This window comes from Gossypium arboreum, chromosome 9 (genome assembly GCF_025698485.1).
Source record: "Gossypium arboreum isolate Shixiya-1 chromosome 9, ASM2569848v2, whole genome shotgun sequence".
Lineage (NCBI taxonomy): Eukaryota > Viridiplantae > Streptophyta > Magnoliopsida > Malvales > Malvaceae > Gossypium > Gossypium arboreum.
The window spans coordinates 62125867-62151801 of record NC_069078.1 but is presented as its reverse complement, the minus strand read 5'-3'; the positions used below and the strand labels follow the sequence as shown (position 1 = coordinate 62151801).

General features: G+C 39.2%; 1 non-coding gene across 1 annotated transcript; it reads left to right on the top strand.

The window, feature by feature from the left end:
• Positions 1 to 20584: 20584 nt before the first annotated feature.
• On the top strand, positions 20585 to 20691 carry LOC128281262 (small nucleolar RNA R71). Its single transcript, XR_008271475.1, has one exon. It is a non-coding gene; the product is annotated as a small nucleolar RNA R71 (small nucleolar RNA).
• The last annotated feature ends 5244 nt before the right edge of the window (positions 20692 to 25935 follow it).

Here is a 25935-nt window from a genome sequence, read left to right as displayed (position 1 = left end):
TGCATAGAGATCGTGTCGTAAAGCACACTAAACCATGCTGTTTGTATGTGGCTAGTGAGCCGAAAATGGGAATGCTTAATACGTGACTTGTGTTTGAACTCTAATTATGAAAATGAAATATAGATGTGTCATGATTTATTGATATGTGCATGAATATTCGGATGATAACCGGGCTAAGTCCCGAAGGCATTTGTGCGAGTTACTATATCCGGGCTAAGTCCCGAAGGCATTTGTGCGAGTTACTATATCCAGGCTAAGTCCCGAAGGCAATTGTGCGAGTTACTATATCCGGGCTATGTCCCAAAGGCATTCGAGCGAGTAGCTATATCCGGTTAAATCCCGAAGGTACTTGGCTTGGGAATGAGCGATCTTGCTGTAATAATTTCAATTAATACGCTCGTAAAATCCCAGCGATGAGGTATGTTCGTATATGCATTGAATTAGTTGATTCCTTACAAATAGTATTCGCTCAGTCGATAAATGAGCTACCGGCCTTTGGCTAAGTTGATCTTTTGTGTATGAATATAAGGGTTGGTAATGTGAAGTAAGTATAATATTGAGAATTTGTGCATACGAAATTATCCGTTTAGCCATAGGAATGCTACACTTTAGTTGTGTCTAATTTCATGGCTCAAAACTTACTAAGCATTAAATGCTTACTCCGTTTCTCTGAATCTCTGTTTTATAGATTTTGGTTCCTCAGCTATCGGACTCGGGATTGTTGAAGTCAAAGTCGTCCACACTATCAAAGCTCTTTTGGTACACTTTTGGTTGAACTTTGAAATGGCATGTATAGGACTACCCTTTTTGATGTTGGTCATGTACCTTTCGGTATTGTACAAATTTGGATAGCCATGCGAAAATGGCTTATATATATTTTTGAGCATAATGTTATAATCATTTTGTATGTATATGTAACACCCCAAACCCGAGACCATCGCCGGTGTCGGACCCGAGGGGTTAACAAGCCAAGTTCACATGTTTTGCCCACCAATTTGACATTTCCAGTCAGGCTGGAAAACTGCATCACTGTCGCCTTAAAAATCATATCTCGAGTTTCAAAACTCGGAAACTGGTTTCGTAAATTTTCCATGAATTTAGACTCATATATCCATCCATGGATTTATTTCTAGGATTTTTTGTTGGGCCAATTGGTACAGTTTATTAGTTAAAGTTACCCATGTTACAGGGATCGACTGCTCTGACCTTCGCGCGGTATAACTTGAATATCTCTCTGTACAGGGCTTTAATGCTGGTGTCGTTTGTTTCTAATGAAACTAGACTCAAAATGGAATCTGTAAATATAAGGTATGTCTCCTAATTCTTTTTGGATAATTTATAGTGAATTTTTAAAGTTGCGACAGGGAACCCAGAAACCATTCTGGCCCTGTCTCACAATAGCTTTAATATCTCTTAACCTGTAACTCCTATGACCATTTCGTTTCTTCCATATGAAAATAGACTCATCAAGGTTCATTTACATAGCTTATTCACTATTTAATTCCATTCCTATGAATTTTGGTGATTTTCACATTCATGCCACTGCAGCTGGCAGCATCTGTTTTTAAGGTAGGACTTACCTATTTGGTAGTCTCCATGAATCAACTAGTCTTGCCATACATAGGTTCATATATGATCATTTTAACCATGCCAATGGCTGATCATATGACCAACATTCCCATTTCCAAGCCATAGCCACATCATGACACCAAATATATACATACAACCCACAATTAGTCTAAGTTCATGCTTCCTTTTCGAGCCATTTTCGCATGGCCGTACATACTTACATTACAACATATTTAACAAACAAGAGGTAGTCCTATACATGCCATCTCAAGTTCAATCAAAAATTTATACCAAAATGGAGGCTTGATAGTGTGAATGACTTCGACTTCAACGATCCCAAATCCGATTGCCTCGAGCGAAATCTAGAAAACTGAGAGCCAAAGCAACGGGGTAAGCATTTTTATGCTTAGTAAGTCTCAAGGAATATAATCAACTCTAATTACAGCAATACATTCACATAGCCAAATGCATCATTTCATTTATACACATTCTTACTTCACACTTCATCATTATATAATTTCACAAAGTATCAATCAATTCAATAACTGAAATTCATTAGTCGATTGAGCGAATGTTGCTCAAACATGTCGACTTTCCGATGCACATATAACGTACCTTATCCTTTGGGCTTTTCGAGTGTACTAATTGAATTCATTACAGCAACCAACACTCACCTCCAGCCCAAGATTCTTCGGAATATAACCGGATATAATCACGTGCACAAATGCCTTCGGGTCTTAGCCCGGATAGAATGTCTCGCACAAATGCCTTCGGGTCTTAGTCCGGATGTAGCCACTAGCGCAATTGCCTTGGTCTTAACCGGATATAATTTCAGCATAATTGTCTTGATTTAGCCGGATATCATTCAATTTCCATGAACACATACATCAATTATCATTGGACATACATAATTCATTTTCGTTACTAAGGCTCAAACGCAATTATAGTCACAAGCATATTCGCCTTGGGACTTAGCCCGGTAGAATTCAAATACTCATGCATACACAATCAATAATCAATACACATCCATACTTTATTTCACACAATTCAAGTAGGGTCACTTCTTGAGGACTTACCTCGGATGTTGTCGAACGGCTTTTTCGGCTATTCGATCACTTTCTCCTTCCCTTGTCCAATTGTGGCCCTCTAAGCTCTTGAGCTAATTCAAACAAATTCAATTTATTAAAACCTCAATGTGCTAGCTTTTGGCGAATATGACAAGGAGTTTAAATGGTCATATGGCCACCCTTTAGCTTGAATACACAATGGTCATGCACATTTTATACTACATCAAGCAATTCAATACAATTTATTCGAGCATCAAGGAAATGCTAAGGCCTTCAATAGGCTACCCAAGGCGAATATTCATGTACATGTTGAGGTCAATTTTGCACTTAATACCTCACAAAAACAGCATGCAATTTACTAATTAATGCTTTGCACATTGTGGCCCAAAACTTATAATATAGCATCAAGCACCTACATGTGTGCTAGGCAAATTGTGCTTGCAATTTCACAAGCATTCTTCCACATCTTCTTCTTTAAACCAATATATTCATCACTTAGTTCATAACCAAAACATAATGTGCAATCATATATATGCATATATGAGCATGGCAATTTCAAGGTGTCCATAGCCATCCAAAACACAAATTTTAACTAACATGCAAGAAGCATGAATCATGCTCAAGAATGCATCATGGCGAATATGACAATCATGCTTCTTTTCAACTTCAATCATGATAAAACAAAAGAAAGCTCAAAATCTTACTCATAGGTAGACAATCCATCATTGCATGCATCATCATCAAGTTTCACACTTAGCATGCAATGGCTTTATCACCATAACAACTTTGGCCAAATGCCATTTCCATGGCATAACAAAGATTTGAGCCATGGCTAACATGCACATCAAATTAGCAACCAAAACATGCATGAAACTCCCAACACAACCTCATACATACCTTACTCTTGATGCAAATTTAGCCAAATCACCTTCTAGATCTCTTCTAAACAAAGGAAATGAAGCAAAATCCCTTCTTCCTCTTAGTATTTTTGGCCAAAAGGAGAGAACAAGGATGAACAAATTTTTTGTTTTTTCTTCTTGGTTGCACGGCAATGGGGGGATGCTACTCTCTCACACATTTTTTTTCATTCTTTTCTTACCCATGCTTATTTGTTTATTATTTCTCCCTAATGCCCAACAAAACATGTTTCATGATATGTTTAGCCCATATCTCTTTGTCATGGCCGCCATCACTTGTAAAGGGGAATTTGACATGCAAGTCCATTATTTTGCATGCATGCTTTAATTAGTCATCACACATTTCCTATCGTACTTTCAAAGTTCACTACTAAGTCCTTTCTAGTGGAATTCACCTTTATAACACTAAATCAATCATCATAAAATGTCATACATGAGCACACACATATTATAGGCATCAAAATAAATTTTAATTATTTTTATGCCTCGGTTTTGTGGTCCCGAAACCACATTCCGACTAGGGTCAATTTTGGGTGTCACAACTCTCCCCACTTAAGAAATTTTCGTCCCAAAAATCTTACCGTAAATAGGTTTGGATATCGCTCTTTCATAGAGTTCTCGGTCTCCCAAGTAGCTTCTTCTATCCCGTGCTTGAGCCATAACACCTTCACTAGCGGAACCCGCTTGTTTCGCAACTCTTTCACTTCCGTGATAGGATACGAATCGGTTCTTCCTCATAACTCATATTGGCTTGAATTTCAATTTCGATGGACTAATCACGTGCGATGGATCGGATCTATAGCGTCGAAGCATCGAAACATGGAAGACATCGTGAACCTTTTTGAGTTCAGGGGGCAAAATCAAGCGATATGCCACTGGACCGACTCGCTCTGATATCTCATATGGTCCAATGAACCTCGGGCTCAACTTGCCCTTACGGTAGAACACGAGTATCTTTTTCCAAGGCGATACCTTGAGAAACACTTTATCACCCACGATACTCGACATCCTTACGCTTCAGATCCGCGTCGACTTCGATGATCGGAGGCTATCTTCGACTTTCACAGATTACTTTCACTTTCTGCTCAAAGATCCCTAATCAAATCCACCGAAAATCTTGCTTTCACCGAGCTCGGTCAAAACAATGGCGTCGGCATTTACGAATCGCATAAGGCCTCGTAGGGTGCCATCTTAATACTTGATTGAAAGTCGTTGTTGTAAGCGAATTCAATTAACGGCAAATCTGCTCCCATGAACCACTAAACTCGAGGACGCAACATCTTAACATATCCTCAAGTATCTCGAATTATCCGCCGGATTGACCATCGGTTTGGGGGTGAAAGGCGGTCTTGAAATGCAACTTGGTACCCAAAGCTTCTTGCAACTTTTTCCAAAATCGCGAGGTAAATCTCGGATCTCTATCCAAAACAATAGAAATAGGCACCCGTGTAATTTCACAATCGAGAAACGTACAATTCCGCTTAATTTGTCCATTGAAAAATCCGTGACGTCGGGGGACAAAGTGGGCCGACTTAGTCAATCGATCTACCACGACCCAAACCGCATCCTTCTTACTCACGACAATGGCGGTCCGGATACAAAGTCCATTGTGACTCGATCCCATTTCCACTCGGGTATCGTGATTGGTGAAGTAATCTCAAGGCACCGATGTTCCGCTTTCACTTGTTGACATATTAAACATCTCAAACAAAGTCGGAGATGTCTCGCTTCATACCATGCCACCAAAATCGACGTTTCAAATCATTGTACATCTTCGTACTCCCGGTGGATTGCCATTCGGCTACAATGGGCTTCATTCAAATTATCGAAATGAGTTCAATTCTTTGGGACACACAGACGACTTTTGAACCTCAAACAATCGTCATCGCCGATTTGAAACTCCGAGTCCTTGTTCGAACACACGCAGCCCGTTTTGCAACCAACTCGTCATCGACTTTCCGAGCTTCTCGAATTTGGTGTGTCAATAATGGTTTGGCTTTCAATTCAGCCACTAACACACCGTCGGATCGAGATAGACAAGTGCACATTCATCGCTCGTAAAGTGAATAACGATTTACGACTCAAGGCATCCGCAACCACATTCGCCTTTCCCGTGATAGTCAATGATCACTCATAATCCTTTAACACTCGAGCCAACGTCTTTGTCGCAGATTTAAGTCTCTTTGGGTCATCAAATACTTGAGACTTTTGTGATCCGAGTATACATGGCACCTTTCACCAAATAAGTAATGTCGCCAAATCTTTAAAGGCGAATACGATGGCGGCCAATTCGAGATCATGAGTCGGATAATTTTTCTCATGTGGCTTTAATTGCCTCGACGCAGGCCACAACTCGACCTTCTTGCATTAATACGCAACCTAACCCAAGTAGAGAGGCGTCGCTATAGATGACAAACTCTTTCTTGGGACTCGGGTTGCACTAGAATTGGGGCTTCATCAAATAAGTTTTCGTTGATCGAAACTTTTTGGCATTTCTCCGTCCATTCGAACTTAACGTCCTTTTGGAGTAAGCCGTCATCGGCGTGGCTATCGTTGAGAAGCCTTTACAAATCGTCGGTAATAACCTAAGCAAGCCCCAAAAAGCTTGAACCTCAAGAATATTTCTGAGGCTTCCAATTTAGTATGGCTGAAATTTTATTCGGTCGACTCGAATACCCGATCAGCATACCACATGACCCAAGAAGCTAACCTCTCTTAACCGTAACTCACACTTGCTGAACTTAGCATATAATTGCTTGTCCCGTAAAATTTGCAAAGACTAACCGCAGTGTTCAAGATGTTCGGTCTCATTTCTTGAATAGACCAAGATGTCATCAATGAACACGACTACGAATCGATCCAAATATGGTCTAAAGATTCGATTCATTAAATCCATAAATACCGCAGGGCATTAGTGAGCCCAAACGGCATCACTAGGAACTCATAGTGACCATATCTCGCTCAAGGCGGTCTTGGGCACGTCTCAATCTCGGATTCGCAATTGATAGTAGCCCGATCTCAAATCTATTTTCGAGAACACCGAGGCTCCCTTCATTGATCGAACAAGTCATCAATACGTGGCAACGGATATTTGTTCTTTATCGTCGCTTTGTTAAGTCGACGATAGTCGATCTGCATCGCATGGTTCCATCCTTCTTCTTCACGAACAACACCGCGCACCCTAAGGCGAAAAACTCGGGCAGCAAAACCTCTATCCACCAATTCTTGCAACCGAGCTTTCAACTCCTTTAATTCCGTTGGTGCCATACGATACGGAGCTATCGAAATTGGAGTGGTACCGGTACCAATTCGATGCCAAATTCTATTTCCCGAACAAGTGGTAAACCCGCAATTCCTCGGGAAAACATCCGGTATTCACAAACCACGGCACAGATTCGGGTTTCTTCTCGATTCCTTGTCATCGAAAGCACGTCGCAAGGTACGCTTCGCACCTTTTCTTACATATTTACGGGCCAACATCGCGATATTACGGTGGCAACCCTTTAAGTCCGTGGACTCAACCCGAACTATTTCATTATTCGCGACCTCAAATCGATAGTCTTGCTCTTGCAATTTACAACCGCATCGTGCATGGTCAACCAATCCAAACCAAGAATAACATCGAACTCATCGAACGGCAAAAGCATTGAGTCCGCCGAAAACAAGAACCTCGGAACACTAGGGGACTTTTCTTGCACACTTTGTTAACAAGCACGTAATGACCCAAGGGGTTTGACACCGAATTACAAACTCGAGAGACTCAATAGGCAAAGTCTTCTTTGGATGCTAAGGTTTCACATATATATGAATGAGTAGAACCAAGGTCAATCAAAGCAATCACATTTGTATTGAAAAGAGTGAAAGTACCGGTAATAACATCCGGAGAGGCAGATCCTCGGCGTGCGCGTATGGCATAAGTCCTAGCAGAGCACGAGCCTCGAGATCCGATGGTAGCATCTCTAGATCCTCTCGACCGCCAACGACATTGCCCATATTTCTAGGTGGCCTACCTCGGCGATGGTAGCACCCGGGTTTGCACTCGACTTACATTCTGCTCATGCATCCTCGGGCAATCCTTCATAAAGTGGTCGGCCGATCCACACTTATAGCGAGAGCGATCACGAAACCAACAGCTCCCGAATGCCATTTGCCACAATGTGGACACTCCGCCTCTCTCGGCGATCATTTCCACCATCACGATCGAAGTGACTCGTGTGGTCACAGGGGTCGATCGCGTCCTCGTCTAGAAAAGCCCAAACGCCTCTAGATCGGCTCGCATCATCTCGAAATCTCTTCGATGCTTGTTGAAGAGACTTTCCGAGGACCTCTTTCGAATTCTCCAATCCCCACATCAGCTTTTTGTTTCTCCTTTCTAAGCTCTTGACTTTACAAGCTCGCTCAACAAGTACTACGAACTCTCGTATCTCGAGAATGCCAACAAACATCCTTATATCATCATTCAGCCCATCCTCAAGCGTTTACACATAATAGCTTCGGACGAAATGCATTCTCGCAGCGTCTGCTAAGCCTCACAAACTTTCGTTCGTAGTCGATAACGGACATAGAACCTTGCTTAAGATCAAGAAATTCCCTCCGCTTTTGGTCGATGAATCTCGATCGATATACTTTTTTGAACTTCGGTTTGAAAGAATTCCCAAGTCACTTGCTCTCTAGGCACCACGTAAGTCGAGTACTCCACCAATAGTAGGCGGACTCACGTAGCAAGGAGATGGTACACTTTAAGCACTCATCGGTGTGTGGATAGCTCATCAAGCACCGGATAGTGTTATCTAACCATAATTCAGCTTTCGCTCGGCATCATCATCATCCGTAGCCTTAAATTCAAGTGGCCCCATGTTTTCGAATCCTATCGATCGGGGCTTACTTGACCTTATTTGGTCATCACGGAGGTATTGTAGGTGCGGGGTTGCATTTGTCGAGAATGGAGGTTGTGGAACAGTAGTGTTGGTTCGAATGTATTGATTAAACCATTCGTTCATCACACTATAAAAGGCTTGCCTAGCCTCGTCATTAGGATTGTGGCCATAGGTTGAGAGTCCGGCGGCGTTGTCCCTTCTTGCGGAGCAGCGCCACACTCTCCACATCATCAGCTATCGCTCGGTTGGGATCGGGATCCATTGCTATAAACAAACATAAAGTCAAATTGTCAGAAATCATCACACTATCGATTCATCATTTAATGGCATGTATAGCTAGACCCCAAACACATCACGGTAGTCCTAGAATCGACTAAACCGTGGCTCTGATACCAATAAAATTGTAACACCCCAAACCCGAGACCATCGCCGATGTCGGACCCGAGGGGTTAACAAGCCAAGTTCACATGGTTTGCCCACCAATTTGACATTTCCAGTCAGGCTGGAAATGCTGCATCACTGTCGCCTTAAAAATCATATCTCGAGTTTCAAAACTCGGAAACTGGTTTCGTAAATTTTACCTGAATTTAGACTCATATATCCATCCATGGATTTATTTCTAGGATTTTTTGTTGGGCAAATTGGTACAGTTTATTAGTTAAAGTTACCCATGTTACAGGGATCGACTGCTCTGACCTTCGCGCGGTATAACTTGAATATCTCTCTGTACAGGGCTTTAATGCTGGTGTCGTTTGTTTCTAATGAAACTAGACTCAAAATGAAATCTGTACATATAAGGTATGTCTCCTAATTCTTTTTGGATAATTTATAGTGAATTTTTAAAGTTGCGACAGGGAACCCAGAAACCATTCTGGCCCTGTTTCACAATAGCTTTAATATCTCTTAACCTGTAACTCCTATGACCATTTAGTTTCTTCCATATGAAAATAGACTCATCAAGGTTCATTTACATAGCTTATTCACTATTTAATTCCATTCCTATGAATTTTGGTGATTTTTCACATTCATGCCACTGCAGCTGGCAGCATCTGTTTTTAAGGTAGGACTTACCTATTTGGTAGTCTCCATGAATCAACTAGTCTTGCCATACATAGGTTCATATATGATCATTTTAACCATGCCAATGGCTGATCATATGACCAACATTCCCATTTCAAGCCATAGCCACATCATGACACCAAATATATACATACAACCCACAATTAGTCTAAGTTCATGCTTCCTTTTCGAGCCATTTTCGCATGGCCGTACATACTTACATTACAACATATTTAACAAACAAGAGGTAGTCCTATACATGCCATCTCAAGTTCAATAAAAATTTATACCAAAATGGAGGCTTGATAGTGTGAATGACTTGACTTCAACGATCCCAAATCCGATTGCCTCGGCGAAATCTAGAAAACCGAGAGCCAAAGCAACGGGTAAGCATTTTTATGCTTAGTAAGTCTCAAGGAATATAATCAACTCTAATTACAGCAATACATTCACATAGCCAAATGCATCATTTCATTTATACACATTCTTACTTCACACTTCATCATTATATAATTTCACAAAGTATCAATCAATTCAATAACTGAAATTCATTAGTCGATTGAGCGAATGTTGCTCAAACATGTCGACTTTCCGATGCACATATAACGTACCTTATCCTTTGGGCTTTTCGAGTGTACTAATTGAATTCATTACAGCAACCAACACTCACCTCCAGCCCAAGATTCTTGAATATAACCGGATATAATCACGTGCACAAATGCCTTCGGTCTTAGCCCGATAGAATGTCTCGCACAAATGCCTTGGTCTTAGCCGGATGTAGCCACTAAGCGCAATTGCCTTGGTCTTAACCGGATATAATTTCAGCATAATTGTCTTGAGTTTAGCCCGGATATCATTCAATTTCCCATGAACACATACATCAATTATCATTGGACATACATAATTCATTTTCGTTACTAAGGCTCAAACGCAATTATAGTCACAAGCATATTCGCCTTGGGACTTAGCCCGGTAGAATTCAAATACTCATGCATACACAATCAATAATCAATACACATCCATACTTTATTTCACACAATTCAAGTAGGGTCACTTCTTGAGGACTTACCTCGGATGTTGTCGAACGGCTTTTTCGGCTATTCGATCACTTTCTCTTTCCCTTGTCCAATTGTGGCCCTCTAAGCTCTTGAGCTAATTCAAACAAATTCAATTTATTAAAACCTCAATGTGCTAGCTTTTGGCGAATATGACAAGGAGTTTAAATGGTCATATGGCCACCCTTTAGCTTGAATACACAATGGTCATGCACATTTTATACTACATCAAGCAATTCAATACAATTTATTCGAGCATCAAGGAAATGCTAAGGCCTTCAATAGGCTACCCAAGGCGAATATTCATGTACATGTTGAGGTCAATTTTGCACTTAATACCTCACAAAAACAGCATGCAATTTACTAATTAATGCTTTGCACATTGTGGCCCAAAACTTATAATATAGCATCAAGCACCTACATGTGTGCTAGGCAAATTGTGCTTGCAATTTCACAAGCATTCTTCCACATCTTCTTCTTTAAACCAATATATTCATCACTTAGTTCATAACCAAAACATAATGTGCAATCATATATATGCATATATGAGCATGGCCAATTTCAAGGTGTCCATAGCCATCCAAAACACAAATTTTAACTAACATGCAAGAAGCATGAATCATGCTCAAGAATGCATCATGGCGAATATGACAATCATGCTTCTTTTCAACTTCAATCATGATAAAACAAAAGAAAGCTCAAAATCTTACTCATAGGTAGACAATCCATCATTGCATGCATCATCATCAAGTTTCACACTTAGCATGCAATGGCTTTATCACCATAACAACTTTGGCCAAATGCCATTTCCATGGCATAACAAAGATTTGAGCCATGGCTAACATGCACATCAAATTAGCAACCAAAACATGCATGAAACTCCCAACACAACCTCATACATACCTTACTCTTGATGCAAATTTAGCCAAATCACCTTCTAGATCTCTTCTAAACAAAGGCAATGAAGCAAAAATCCCTTCTTCCTCTTAGTATTTTTGGCCAAAAAGGAGAGAACAAGGATGAACAAATTTTTTGTTTTTTCTTCTTGGTTGCACGGCAATGGGGGATGCTACTCTCTCACACATTTTTTTTTCATTCTTTTCTTACCCATGCTTATTTGTTTATTATTTCTCCCTAATGCCCAACAAAACATGTTTCATGACATGTTTAGCCCATATCTCTTTGTCATGGCCGCCATCACTTGTAAAAGGGAATTTGACATGCAAGTCCATTATTTTGCATGCATGCTTTAATTAGTCATCACACATTTCCCTATCGTACTTTCAAAGTTCACTACTAAGTCCTTTCTAGTGGAATTCACCTTTATAACACTAAATCAATCATCATAAAATGTCATACATGAGCACACATATTATAGGCATCAAAATAAATTTTAATTATTTTTATGCCTCGGTTTTGTGGTCCCGAAACCACATTCCGACTAGGGTCAATTTTGGGCTGTCACAGTATATGGTTATTGAGAGGTGTGGATATGCTTGGCAATGATTGGCCATTGGAATGGTTAATCACGATCATACTTTGTGCTATATATGCTAAAGGGTTAGTTGAATCATGGAAACTATGTAATAGGTAAAGTCTACCTTAAAGGCAGATGCTGACAGCAGCAGTGGTGTGAATTTGAAAAATCACTAAAAATGGTAGGAATGGAATTAAATAGTGAATAAATTATCTAATCGAACCTTGATGAATGTACTTCCATATGGAAGAAACGAAACGGTCATATGAGTCGTATTTTAAGAGATATTTAAGTTTTCGTGGGACAGGGCCAGAGCGATTTCTGGATCCCCTGATCTGATTTTGGAAATTCATTATAAATTAACAAGAAATAATTAGAAGTCATTCCATATATTTATAGATTCCTTTTTGAGTCTAGTTTCATTAGAAACAAACGGCAAAAGTATTGAAGCCCTGTACAAGGAGTTATCTAAGTCACAATGCAGGAAGGTCAGTGTAGTCGAACCCTGTAATAGGGGAGACTTTAACTAATAAACTGTACTAATTGGACCGACCAAAAATTCTAGAAAAAAATTTCTATATGGATATATGAGTCTAGTTTCAGGGAAAAATTACGAAACTTATTTTCGAGTTTTTGAACTCAAGATATAATTTTTAAGGTGACAGTGATGCAGTTAGCCAGCTGTCTGGAAATTTTTAAAATGGACTGTGAAAATAAGTGAATTAAGTCTGTTAGCACCTCGTGGTCGACTCCGACAACGGTCTCGGGTACGGAGTGTTACAGACCAAGTATGTAGAAATTTTCCTTTGACGATTAGAGGTCATTATTTTCTGGCAAACTTCATGTTATTGTTGTTTGATGATTTTGATGTAATCCTTGGAATGGATTGGTTGACTTCTCATAGTGTTGTAGTGGACTATGGGAGAAAAGTTATTTAGTTGAAGTGTAAAAGCGGGGATGTTCTTTAGGTTGAATTAGGTAGAACGGATAACTTGCCTGTGGTGATATTGTCCTTGTCGGCAGTGAGATATTTGAGAAAAGGATATGAAGCTTACCTCGTTTTTGTATTGAATACTCAAGCATCTAAATTGAAGATTGAGTTAGTACCAGTGGTAAGTGAGTTTACAGATGTGTTTTTGGAGGAATTACCTGGACTGCCTCCAAAGAGGGAAGTTGAATTTAGGATTGAGTGATGCATGATATTCGTGACAGGTTTTGAATATTTATAATGAATCATTCTTGAAACTAACTATTATCACGATGAAGGCAAATGTACCCATCGAACAGTAGTATAGTTTTAGCAAGACCGGATTGTCGAACCCAAAGGAACTAAAAGTACTAGTAATGACTGTCTTTCTATTATCTATCCTAAGAATAATAGGGTTTGTTTTAACTAAATAATTAACTAAACTAAGGATTCACAGAAAATAGAATTGGGGAATTACTTTTGGAAAAACGATTGAATTAAGACAATACCTAAGGAAAAATCCACCTAGACTTCACTTATTATCTGACTCTGAATCGGACGATTTATTCATTTGACTTGATCCGTAGAAATCCCTAAGTTACATTATTATCCCTCTCGAGACTAACAACGTCTAACCCCAGGTTGAATAATTGAAATCTCTTTCTAATTAACTCCCTAAAGTTGCATTAACTCGATTTATGGATCCCTTTATTAGGTTTCACCCTAATCCGGCAAAATCTTGTCACCCTATCTCTAGGCGCACAACCAACTCTGCTTAATTACAAAAAATGTACTCTTAGACAAGGTCTATTCCTCCTCTGAATAAGAGTTTAACTTGAATCAATATCTTGGAATATCAAAACAAGAATTAAGAACACATAATTAAGAACAAGTCAAATATTTATCATACAATTCAGATAATAATAACAAGATTTGTCTTAGGTTTCATTCCTCTTAGGTATTTAGGGGTTTTAGTTCATAACTAAAAAGGTAAACATCTTAGAAGAATAATGAATACAAAACATAAAGAAAAACCCTAAACTCCTGAAGGGAAATTGAGGGGAGATCTTCAGTCTTGATGATGAATCCAGCTTCTGAGATGGATCAATCGGCTTTCCTTGAGCAGTTCCCTGCCTCCTCCCTATGCCTCCTCTTTTCCTCCTCCTCTAGAGTGAATTTATAGGCTTTAGAATGCCTAAGAACCCTCAAAATTGGCCTTTTCCGAATTGGACTAAACTTGGGCTCGGCACGGACACGCTCGTGTGCGATTACTTCAGGCCATAGTCAAGCCTGTTAAATAGGCACGGGCGTGTGGTCCACCTGTGTGAGTCGTGCTTCAATTCTGCCAAATTGATAGGGCCATGTGGTCTGCCCGTGTCAGGAGGTCCAGGCCGTGTTGATTTCGTACATTGGCCCATTTTCTCCATTTTTGGCCCGTTTCTCGTTCCTTTCACTCTCCTATGCTCACCTAAGTATAAAACATGAAATTAAGGCATTAGGAGCATTGAATTCACCAATTTTAAGAAAGAATCATCCATAAAATGCGCTAAGCATGGGATAGAAATATGTATAAATTACGATTTATCAAATACCCCTACACTTAAGCATTTGCTTGTCCTCAAGCAAAATCCTCAAATCATAATCAACATAAATTCTTCTCAACTTTTAATATCTATCGATAATATCTCAAAATAATCCATAGGTAATCATACATTGAAAATTCAACTGAAAGAACATCAAAGTTTCAAACATTCCAAGTTAAGTATTTTATCATGAAAACATAAGTGTCTCCCATCGTCTAAGTAATTACCTTTGATTCAAAATGTCACAAAGTTTCACATCCTTACTAAAGATTCACTCAAATCACCAAGGTGTTTAAGGACAATAAATGAAGCACTCAATAGTCAATAATGAAAAGTCATTACCATAGGCTTGCATGAAAATCAAATCTCCACCACTATAAATTGAGATGAAACATCAATCAAAAGGTCCTTAAAAGGTTGTAATGTGGCTTTGGTTAGAGGGTGTAGTCACAAGCTGAAAGAAAAGGTTAGAATCGAGATTGAATTGAAAAATTGCCTAACTAGAAAAATGACAAGTTATCAATTGCATAGAATAGAGCTTTTTCTCAGAATGTGGAATTTAACTACTTAAGCTCAGAAGATCACTACTACTAATATGTATACATGTATTTTTTTTCAACAAGTCAAATTACAAAATAGAATAAAACATAGCTAAGCAACTATTCCAACTCAAATCTCGACAAAAATAGGGATCAAATGAATTTAGGGGATTTCAACAATAATGAGTTATGGGTTAATATTGGGGGTAAATCAATGAATGGGTTGTTAGGCTCAAGGGGGTTCACTAAGGGTTAATTGTGAAGGGAGGCTTTTATGGAGTGAGTGGGTTAAACCTAAGTGCCTTTATCATTTTGACATATCAAATCAAATGGTGTGGTCTTGACATGCATAATCAAGCAAGTTTTAGAATAACAATTCAATACTGACACACTCATAATGAAAGTAAGCATGAAAGAAATAATAGATGCTCTAAAGGCTCAAGATCTCACAAAAATTATGGCTTTTTAATGTTCAAACTTGTGAATTCCATCTCAAAGTAATACCTAAACTTGGGGAAACAACCTAAAATTTTAAATTCTTAAAAATTAACTTATCATCCTTAATTCTTTAATGTCTTAAAGTTTAAATAAACATTTGCATGAGTGTCTATGTTTTAATTTAAGATATATCAATAAAAATCATAAATCAATCAAAATTTATCTAAACATGATATGAGAGCTTTTCAAGAGAACAAGGCAACCATTAAGGGATTTTTTCTGATAGTGAAATGAATACCCCCCACACTTAAGATGTACATTGCCCTCAATGTACAAAGATAGATATATAGAAAAGAATATAAATATAAGATAGGGGAGAAGTGAAACTTCCTGAGTGATGAATAAATTTCCTTGAACTGGAGTTTTGGAGAATAATCGGCGTGAGGGTGAAGGAGGATACTCTAGTGGTGGTAGAGGTTCATTAGTCCATAAGTCTTGCGCCAAAAGAATATTATATCTAGTGGTAGCTATGGTTGTGGTCAAGTAGGACATGGCAGTCGTGAAGAACCTTTCTTGGTGGAGTTTTTAGTTCCTATGCGAGGATGAGCTTTGGAGCTCTTTCTAACTGTGACAAAGTTAGGAAATTTTTAGGGGATATTAAGAAGAATAATTACTCATAAATAATTAATCGAGATTTGTTTATAAAACCTAAAATACTAACAAAAAGGAAATAACATTTAAAAGTTAAAGGTAAAATTAATACAAACATAAAATAAAAATAAAGATAAAATAAAATTAAACATCATCATCGCCGGATGGTTCGCGAGGTGGGGTGGCGATAAGATGTGGAAGTGTTGACAAATCTACTGTAGAGTAGCATCAATGTTATCAAATTATTGAAAACACTGCTGCTCGAATCAAGTGAGGCGCTCAGAGATGTCAGCATATGAAGTCACCGCATGAACTAGACGATGGGAGCATGGTGGCTGAGACACTGGGTCCTCGTGCTGTAGAAGGACATCATCAGTAATGTCCTCGGGGGCCTCCTCCTTGGTAGATTGGGCGAGACAATATTGAGGAGGGTAGGTTCCTCGGCGCTTTTCAATCATCCTCATGCTTAACATGCTTGAGATGCCTTGTGGAGACATTTGGCCAATGAGGGTCAAGGATGATTCTTGTGCTGCGGTGTCGAGAAGCCCGAAGTGTCACGCCAGTCGAGTCACATGAGGGCCAATGGAGATGACCCCCTTCCGATGTCACTCCGTCTGGTGGCAAATGGCAAGGGCGATAAAGTAGGCGGGGTCGAAGACATGCCCATGCGACATACACCATAAGTAGTAGATGTCGTGAGTGGTGATGACGCTGGTGCTATCTCTCCGCCCTATCAAGGTGTAAGATAAAATAGAATGTAAGTACCTCAAGAATGGAGGGAAACTGATGCCTTGGAGCGACTGGGGTTGTAGGTGGCTGAATGTGGTATTAGTGCATCCCAGCACCGTGAAAGAGAACGATGGATGTGACGGTTGAGAGCACGTAAGTCATTCTCCTCCTTGAACTCCTTCGTATATAAGCCCAGTGCAATTTCAAATTCTGGGACGCTTAGTTGGCGGACTAATCCGCCTAGGAAAAATTGGACCGTGTCGAGATTATCATAGTTTGTCATTACGGTCTGAAGATAAAACGTTGAGCATAGTTCCATCGTGAGTCTGAGATACGTTGGCTCGATGATCCCAAAGAAAAGCTCCCAAGGGTCGGTGGTTAGGAGGGCCTAAATCACATCAGCCAACTGAACTTTTTCTACTGCAGCCTAGTCAATGCAGCTGCCCGCAATTAAAGGTTGGGCCCGGAGTATTTGGAAAAGTTCTTCTTGGGGCCCAATAGGGAACTGTAGGAAAAAGTGACGAATTTCCGCAGTAGGACCCGAGGAAGATCACGCTCCCTTTATTTTCTTTGAAGCAAGGATGGCGGTTTTTTTACCACGTGAATATAAAAAAAGAATAATAGTAGGTAAACGAATTTGAAAAGGGAAAAGCCATGAATTTGAACTAACAAGTTCAACCAAAACTACTAATACTAACGAAACTCAACCAGAATAATCAATTTGATAGCATAATTTCGTGACATTAGCATGGTAATAGCATGAGAATGAGCATAGTAATGGCATGGGTATGACAATAGAATGAGGCTTTCCTAACAACTCGATTCAACATGAAATGTATGATAAATAACCTAAGAATGAAATTAAATGATAGAATAATGAGCAAAATGAAAATATTATGAAAAGAATGAAGATTATTTTGATAATAAGCATTAGAAATAAGTAAAATAGAAGTGAAAAGAGTAAACAAACGCTAAGGGAAAGAGATTGGGCGTCAAAAAATGAAGTGGGGAGCGGCGCACGAGCGTGGTAGAGAGGCCGTGTGGACTTGCAGCGGCTAGGGTTAGGGATTTTGAGTGAAGAAGACAATGAATAGTGTAGGGTATTTATAGATTTTGGGACACACAGCCAGGGAACACGCCCGTGTTCTCCAGTTTTTACCCGTGTGATTCACGAATTTTAAATTTGGCCGCGTCTGACAATTGGGCCACGCCCGTGTTCCTTGAGCGTGTTGGTGCACACGGCCATGTCACACGGCCATGTCTGTCTTCGTTCGCTTCTCCCTCACCCGTGTATGTAGTCCCACGCCTGTGTTACTCCAACATGTTCGACCACGGTTGCTTGGCACGGGCGTGTTGCACGCCTGTGTTAATTTGACAGGTTTGGCCACGGTTTCAAGGCACGGACGTGTCGCATGCCCGTGTTGTTTTGGCAGGTTTTCCCATAGCCATGTCGCACAGCCGTGGCGATTTATCATAGCCCGTGCTGGGAAAAATCTTTTCCCTGTTTCCACATGGCCTAAGGCACGCCCGTGTTCTAGGCCGTGTCTGTGTGGGAAACCTGTATTCAAGAGCTCCATTAGTAAGTTAGGTGTTAAACACTAAAATTTAAAGAAGTTAATACAGTTAGTGCTTGGGTTGCCTCCTATGAAGCGCTTATTTATAGTCTAAACTTGACTTACCTCTCCATTGAATGGTCATGGTGGTTCGAGGAGTTTATACTCCTCATTCCCGCTGTGAATCTCATCAAAATAAGGTTTTAGGCGGGTATTGTTTACCTTAAAAGTGCCGATCTTGGGATGACTTACCTCGACTGTACCGAGTGGAAAAATGCTAAGTACCTTAAGAGGAATTTCTTCATTCGGTTTAGCATGTGAGGATCTGCGGCATCTAATAAAACTTTATCTCCAGCCTTAAGTTGATTTGGAAAGGTATTGAGCTTGTTCTGGCGTAGTTTTCATTCATCATGTGTTCTCGGTTTATGTGTCTGCCATTCATCCAACTCCTTGATTTGTAGCCTTCATTCTTCATGAATGGGTCCTCTACTATTTCATGAAAATGGTTCATGTACTTCCTTTAAACTCATTTCCTGCAAAGTAGGTTGCACCATATTGTCAGTTTTAGTAGAATGGTTTAGACAATCACCTTCCATTTTTGGTGTGTTGCCGGAATTGCGAGCTTGAAGGGCGATTGTTTCGTCTCCCACACGAAGTGTGAGCTCACCTGTGCCAACATCAATAATCGTTTTAGCAGTTTCTAAAAATGGCCTTCTTAAAATCAAAGGAGTGTTGCTATCCTCCTCTATGTCTAGAACAACAAAGTCAACGGGAAATATAAATTTATCGATTTTAACTAGCACATCTTCAATAATACCCCTAGGAAATCTGATAGTTCTATCTGCTAATTGAATGCTCATCCTAGTCTATTTGGGTTTCCCAAGACCAAGTTCTTTAAACATTTTGTAAGCCATGAAGTAATACTAGCCCCTAAATCAGTTAATGCATTATTAACATCTAAACTACCAACTAAGCAAGGAATTGTAAAACTCCCTGGATCTTTCAATTTGTTGGGTAGTTTATTCTGTAAAATAGCTGAGCAAATTGCGTTTAGCTCCACATGCGACCTTTCATCTAACTTTCATTTATTTGCTAGAAGCTCCTTTAAAAATTTAACTGCGTTCAGCATCTGTGAAAGTGCTTCAATAAACGGTAGGTTAATATGTAGTTTCTTTAAAAGTTTAAGGAATTTACCAAATTGTTCATCTGAGCAGTCTTTCCTTGTCGCATTGGGGTATGGCACACGAGGTTTGTATTCTGTACTTACTAGTTTCTGCACATTGTGGCCTACCTCACCTCTACCTTTGCTTATCTCAGTTTCTTGCCTTGGTTCTGGTTCAGGTGTGACTAACCCTTCCTCATCTTGACTAGTAATCGCGTTGAGTTGCTCCCTTGGGTTAGATTCTATGTTGCTTGGCAAGCTACCTTGTGGTCGTTCAGAAATCAACTTAGCGAGCTGTCCAATCTGAGTTTCGAGCCCTTGGATCGATGCTTGTTGATTCTTAAATGCTATCTCGATATTTTAAAAACGAGTTTCTGACACCGATATAAACTTTAAGAGCATCTTCAAGGTTCGGCTTCTTTTCCTATTGGTAGGGTGGTTGTTGGTAGCCTAGAGGTGGTCTCTGATTTCCTTGGCCTCCCCATGAGAAATTTGGGTGGTTCCTCCAACCTGCATTATAAGTGTTACTATATGAATTGTTTTGAGATCGAGGATTATTACCCATGTAATTTAACTGCTCATTATTCATGTTGTGGCCATAAGGTTGGTATTCTGAATTGCTTGATCCATCTCCACTTGCTTCGCACTGCATTACTAGGTGAACCTGTGAAGAACTAAGAAAACCATCAATTTTCTTATTCAAGAGTTCTACCTGATTAGAGAGCATGGTGACCGAATCGACGTTATAAACACCGGCTATTTTTGTTGGTTTTGTCCTTACAACTTGCCACTGATAGTTATTCACTGACATCTCCTCTATAAACTCATAAGCATCTTCAGGTGTTTTATTATTAATGGTTCTGCCAGCAGCTGCGTCAACCATTTGTCGAGTCGAAGGATTCAGGCCATTATGAAAGGTTTGAACCTGTAGCCAGAGTGGTAACCCATGGTGAGGGCATCTTTGTAAGAGGTCTTTGTATCTCTCCCATGAATCGTGGAGTGTTTCTAAATCCATCTGCACAAAAGAAGAGATATTATTACGTAATTTAGTTGTTTTAGCCGGCGAAAAATATTTAAGTAAAAACTTTTCGGCCATTTGCTCCCAAGTAGTAATTGACCCTCGTGGTAACGAGTTCAACCACTGTTTAGTTTTGTTCCTTAATGAAAAGGGAAACAACCGAAGACGTATGGCATCATCAGAAATGCCATTGATTTTAAATGTATCGCATAGTTCCAAAAAGTTTGCCAAGTGAGTGTTGAGATATTCGTCCTGCAAACCATCAAACTGAACAAATTAATGTATCATTTGAATTGTGTTAGGTTTCAGTTCAAAAGTATTTGCAGCTATAGCAGGTCTAACTATGCTCGATTTAGTTCCTGTTAAAGAAGGTTTAGCATAATCATACATAGTGCGCAGAGCAGGATTTTGATTAACAGCAATCTCAGGAGGTAGCAGATTTTCTTGGTTCTCAGCCATCTTCTCGGTGGTGGTTGAAGTATCTTCCTCTTGCTCTTCTGTGTAACGTAAGCTTCGCCTTATTTCTTTTTGGTTTCTGCAAACTGTGAGGTCGATCTCACTATCAAAAAGCAATGGTCCTAACGGGTTTCTTCTAGTCATAAACTATAGGAACCTGCCAGAAAAAGGGAAAAGAAAGAAATAGTAATAAAAATTAGAATAAAATTTAAATTGCAGTAAAATTAAATGGCTAAAGTAATAAAAATCGAGTGTTCTTAATATCTTAGCTCACGGCAACGGCGCCAAAAACTTGATGCGTGATATTCGTGATAGGTTTTAAATATTTATAATGAATCGTTCTTGAAACTAATTATTATCACGATGAAGGCAAGTGTACCTATCCAACAGTAGTAGAGTTTTAGTAAGACAGGATTATCGAACCCAAAGGAACTAAAAGTACTAGTAATGAATGTCTTTCTATTATCTAGCCTAAGAATAATGGAGTTTGTTTTAACTAACTAATTAACTAAACTAAGGATTCACAGAAAATAGAATTGGGGAATTACTTTTGGAAAAATAATTGAATTAAGACAATACCTAAGGAAAAATCCACCTAGACTTCACTTGTTATTTGACTCTAAATCGGACGATTTATTCATTTGACTTGATACATAGAAATTCCTAAGTTACATTATTATCCCTCTCGAGACTAACAACGTCTAAACCTAGGTTGAATAATTGAAATCTCTTTCTAATTAACTCCCTAGGGTTGCATTAACTCGATCTATGGATCCCCTTATTAGGTTTCACCCTTATCCGGTAAAATCTTGTCACCCTATCTCTAGGTGCGCAACCAAATCCGCTTAATTATGACAAATGTACTCTTAGACAGGGTCTATTCCTCCTCTGAATAAGAGCTTAACTTGAATCAATATCCTGGAATATCAAAACAAGAATTAAAAACACATAATTAAGAACAAGTCAAATATTTATCATACAATTTAGATAATAATAACAAGATCTGTCTTAGGTTTTATTCCCCTTAGGTATTTAGGGGTTTTAGTTCATAACTAAAAAGGTAAACATCTCAGAAGAATAATGAATACAAAACATAAAGAAAAACCCAAAACTCCTGAAGGGAAATTGAGGGGAGATCTTCAGTCCTGATGATGAATCCTGCTTGTGAGATGGATCAATCGGCTTTTGTTGAGCAGTTCCCTGCTTCCTCCTCTGTGCCTCTTCTTTTGCTCCTCCTCTATGGTGTATTTATAGGCTTTAGAATGCCTAAGAACCCTCAAAATTGGCCTTTTCTAAATTGGACTAAACTTGGGCTCGGTAAGGACACGCCCGTGTGACACACCCGTGTGCGATTACTTTAAGCCGGGGTCAAGCCTGTTAAATAAGCACGGACGTGTGGTCCATCCATGTGAGTCGTGCTTCTATTCTGAGAAATTGACATGATCGTGTGGTCTGGCCGTGTGAGGTGGTCCAGGCCGTGTTGATTTTGTAACACCCCAAACCCGAGACCATCGCCGGTGTCGGACACGAGGGGTTAACAAGCCAAGTTCACATGTTTTGCCCACCAATTTGACATTTCCAGTCAGGCTGGAAAACTGCGTCACTGTCGCCTTAAAAATCATATCTCGAGTTTCAAAACTCGGAAACTGGTTTCGTAAATTTTCCCTGAATTTAGACTCATATATCCATCCATGGATTTATTTCTAGGATTTTTGGTCGGGCCAATTGGTACAGTTTATTAGTTAAAGTCACCCATGTTACAGGGATCGACTGCTCTGACCTTCGCGCGGTATAACTTGAATATCTCTCTGTACAGGGATTTAATGCTGGTGTCGTTTGATCCTAATGAAACTAGACTCAAAATGGAATCTGTAAATATAAGGTATGTCTCCTAATTCTTTTGGATAATTTATAGTAAATTTTAAAGTTGCGACAGGGAACCCAGAAACTGTTCTGCCCCTGTCTCACAATAGCTTTAATATCTCTTAACATGTAACTCCTATGACCATTTCGTTTCTTCCATATGAAAATAGACTCATCAAGGTTCATTTACATAGCTTATTCACTATTTAATTCCATTCCTACGAATTTTGGTGATTTTTCACATTCACGTCACTGCAGCTGGCAGCATCTGTTTTAAGGTAGGTCTTACCTATTTGGTAGTCTCCATGAACCAACTAGTCTTGCCATACATAGGTTCATATATGATCATTTTAACCATGCCAATGGCTGATCATATGACCAACATTCCCATTTCAAGCCATAGCCACATCATGACACCAAATATATACATACAAACCACAATTATTCTAAGTTCATGTTTCCCTTTTCGAGCCATTTTCGCATGGCCGTACATACTTACATCACAACATATTTAACAAACAAGGGGTAGTCCTATACATGCCATCTCAAGTTCAACCAAAAATTTATACCAAAATGGAGGCTTGATAGTGTGGATGACTTGACTTCAACGATCCCAAATCCGATTGCTTGAGCGAAATCTAGAAAACGAGAGCCAAAGCAGCGGGGTAAGCATTTTATGCTTAGTAAGTCTCAAGGAATATAATCAACTCTAATTACAGCAATACATTCACATAACCAAATGCATCATTTCATTAATACACATTCTTACTTCACACTTCATCATTATATAATTTCACAAAGTATCAATCAATTCAATAACTGAAGTTCATTAGTCGATTGAGCGAATGTTGCTCAAACATGTCGACTTTCCAATGCACATATAAACGTACCTCATTCTTTGGGCTTTTGAGTGTACTCATTGAATTTATTACAGCAACCAACACTCACCTCCAGCCCAAGATTCTTGAACATAACGGATATAACCATGTGCACAAATGCCTTGGTCTTAGCCCGGATAGAATGTCTCGCACGAATGCCTTGGTCTTAGCCGGATGTAGCCACTAGCACAATTGCCTTGGGTCTTAACCGGATATAATTTCAGCATAATTGTCTTGATTTAGCCGGATATCATTCAATTTCCCATGAACACATACATCAATTATCATTGGACATACATAATTCATTTTCGTTACTAAGGCTCAAACGCAATTATAGTCACAAGCATATTCGCCGGGGACTTAGCCCGGGTAGAATTCAAATACTCATGCATACATAATCAATAATCAATACACATCCATACTTTATTTCACATAATTCAAGTAGGGTCACTTCTTGAGGACTTACCTCGGATGTTGTCGAACGGCTTTTTCGGCTATTCGATCACTTTCTCCTTCCCCTTGTCCAATTGTGGCCCTCTAAGCTCTTGAGCTAATTCAAACAAATTCAATTTATTAAAACCTCATTGTGCTAGCTTATGGCGAATATGACAAGGAGTTTAAATGGTCATATGGCCACCCTTTAGCTTGAATACACAATGGTCATGCACATTTTATACTACATCAAGCAATTCAATACAATTTATTCGAGCATCAAGGAAATGCTAAGGCCTTCAATAGGCTACCCAAGGCCGAATATTCATGTACATGTTGAGGTCAATTTTGCACTTAATACCTCACAAAAACAGCATGCAATTTACTAATTAATGCTTTGCACATTGTGGCCCAAAACTTATAATATAGCATCAAGCACTTATATGTGTGCTAGGCCGAATTGTGCTTGCAATTTCACAAGCATTCTTCCACATCTTCTTCTTTAAACCAATATATTCATCACTTAGTTCATAACCAAAACATAATGTGCAATCATATATATGCATATATGAGCATGGCAATTTCAAGGTGTCCATAGCCATCCAAAACACAAATTTTAACTAACATGCAAGAAGCATGAATCATGCTCAAGAATGCATCATGGCGAATATGACAATCATGCTCCTTTTCAACTTCAATCATGATAAAACAAAAAGAAAGCTCAAAATCTTACTCATGAGTAGACAATCCATCATTGCATGCATCATCATCAAGCTTCACACTTAGCATGCAATGGCTTTATCACCATAACAACTTTGGCCAAATGCCATTTCCATGGCATAACAAAGATTTGAGCCATGGCTAACATGCACATCAAATTAGCAACCAAAACATGCATGAAACTCCCAACACAACCTCATACATACCTTACTCTTGTTGCAAGTTTAGCCAAATTTCCTTCTAGATCTCTTCTAAACAAAGAAAATGAAGCAAAAATCCTTCCTTCTTCCTTAGTATTTTCAGCCAAAGAAGAGAAAATAGGTGAACAAAATTTTTTCTTTGCTTCTCTTTCACTCACGGCAAAGGGGGGAAGGATGAGCAAATTTTGATTTTTTGTTTCTCTTCCTACATGCTTAATTTTTTATCATTTATCACATCATGCATTAACAAAACATGTCATAACATGTCTTCCTTGCCCATATTCCTTGTCATGGCGGCCACTATACCATCCTTGGGGAAATTTGACATGCAAATCCTTTATTTTTGCATGCATGCTCAACTAGTCATCACACATTTCCCCATCATACTTTCAAAGTTTACTACTAGGTCCTTTCTAGTGAAATTCACATTTATAATTCTAAATTGAAACATCAAAATGTCATACACAATTTAACACATATCATAGGCATCAAAATAAATTTTTAATTATTTTTATGCCTCGGTTTTGTGGTCCCGAAACCACATTCCGACTAGGGTCAATTTTGGGCTGTCACAGATTTCGTATGTTGGCCCATTTTCTCTGTTTTTGGCCCGTTTCTCGTTCCTTTCACTCTCCTATACTCACCTAAGTATAAAATATGAAATTAAGGCATTAGGAGCATCAAATTCACCAATTTGAAGGAAGAATCATCCATAAAATGTGCTA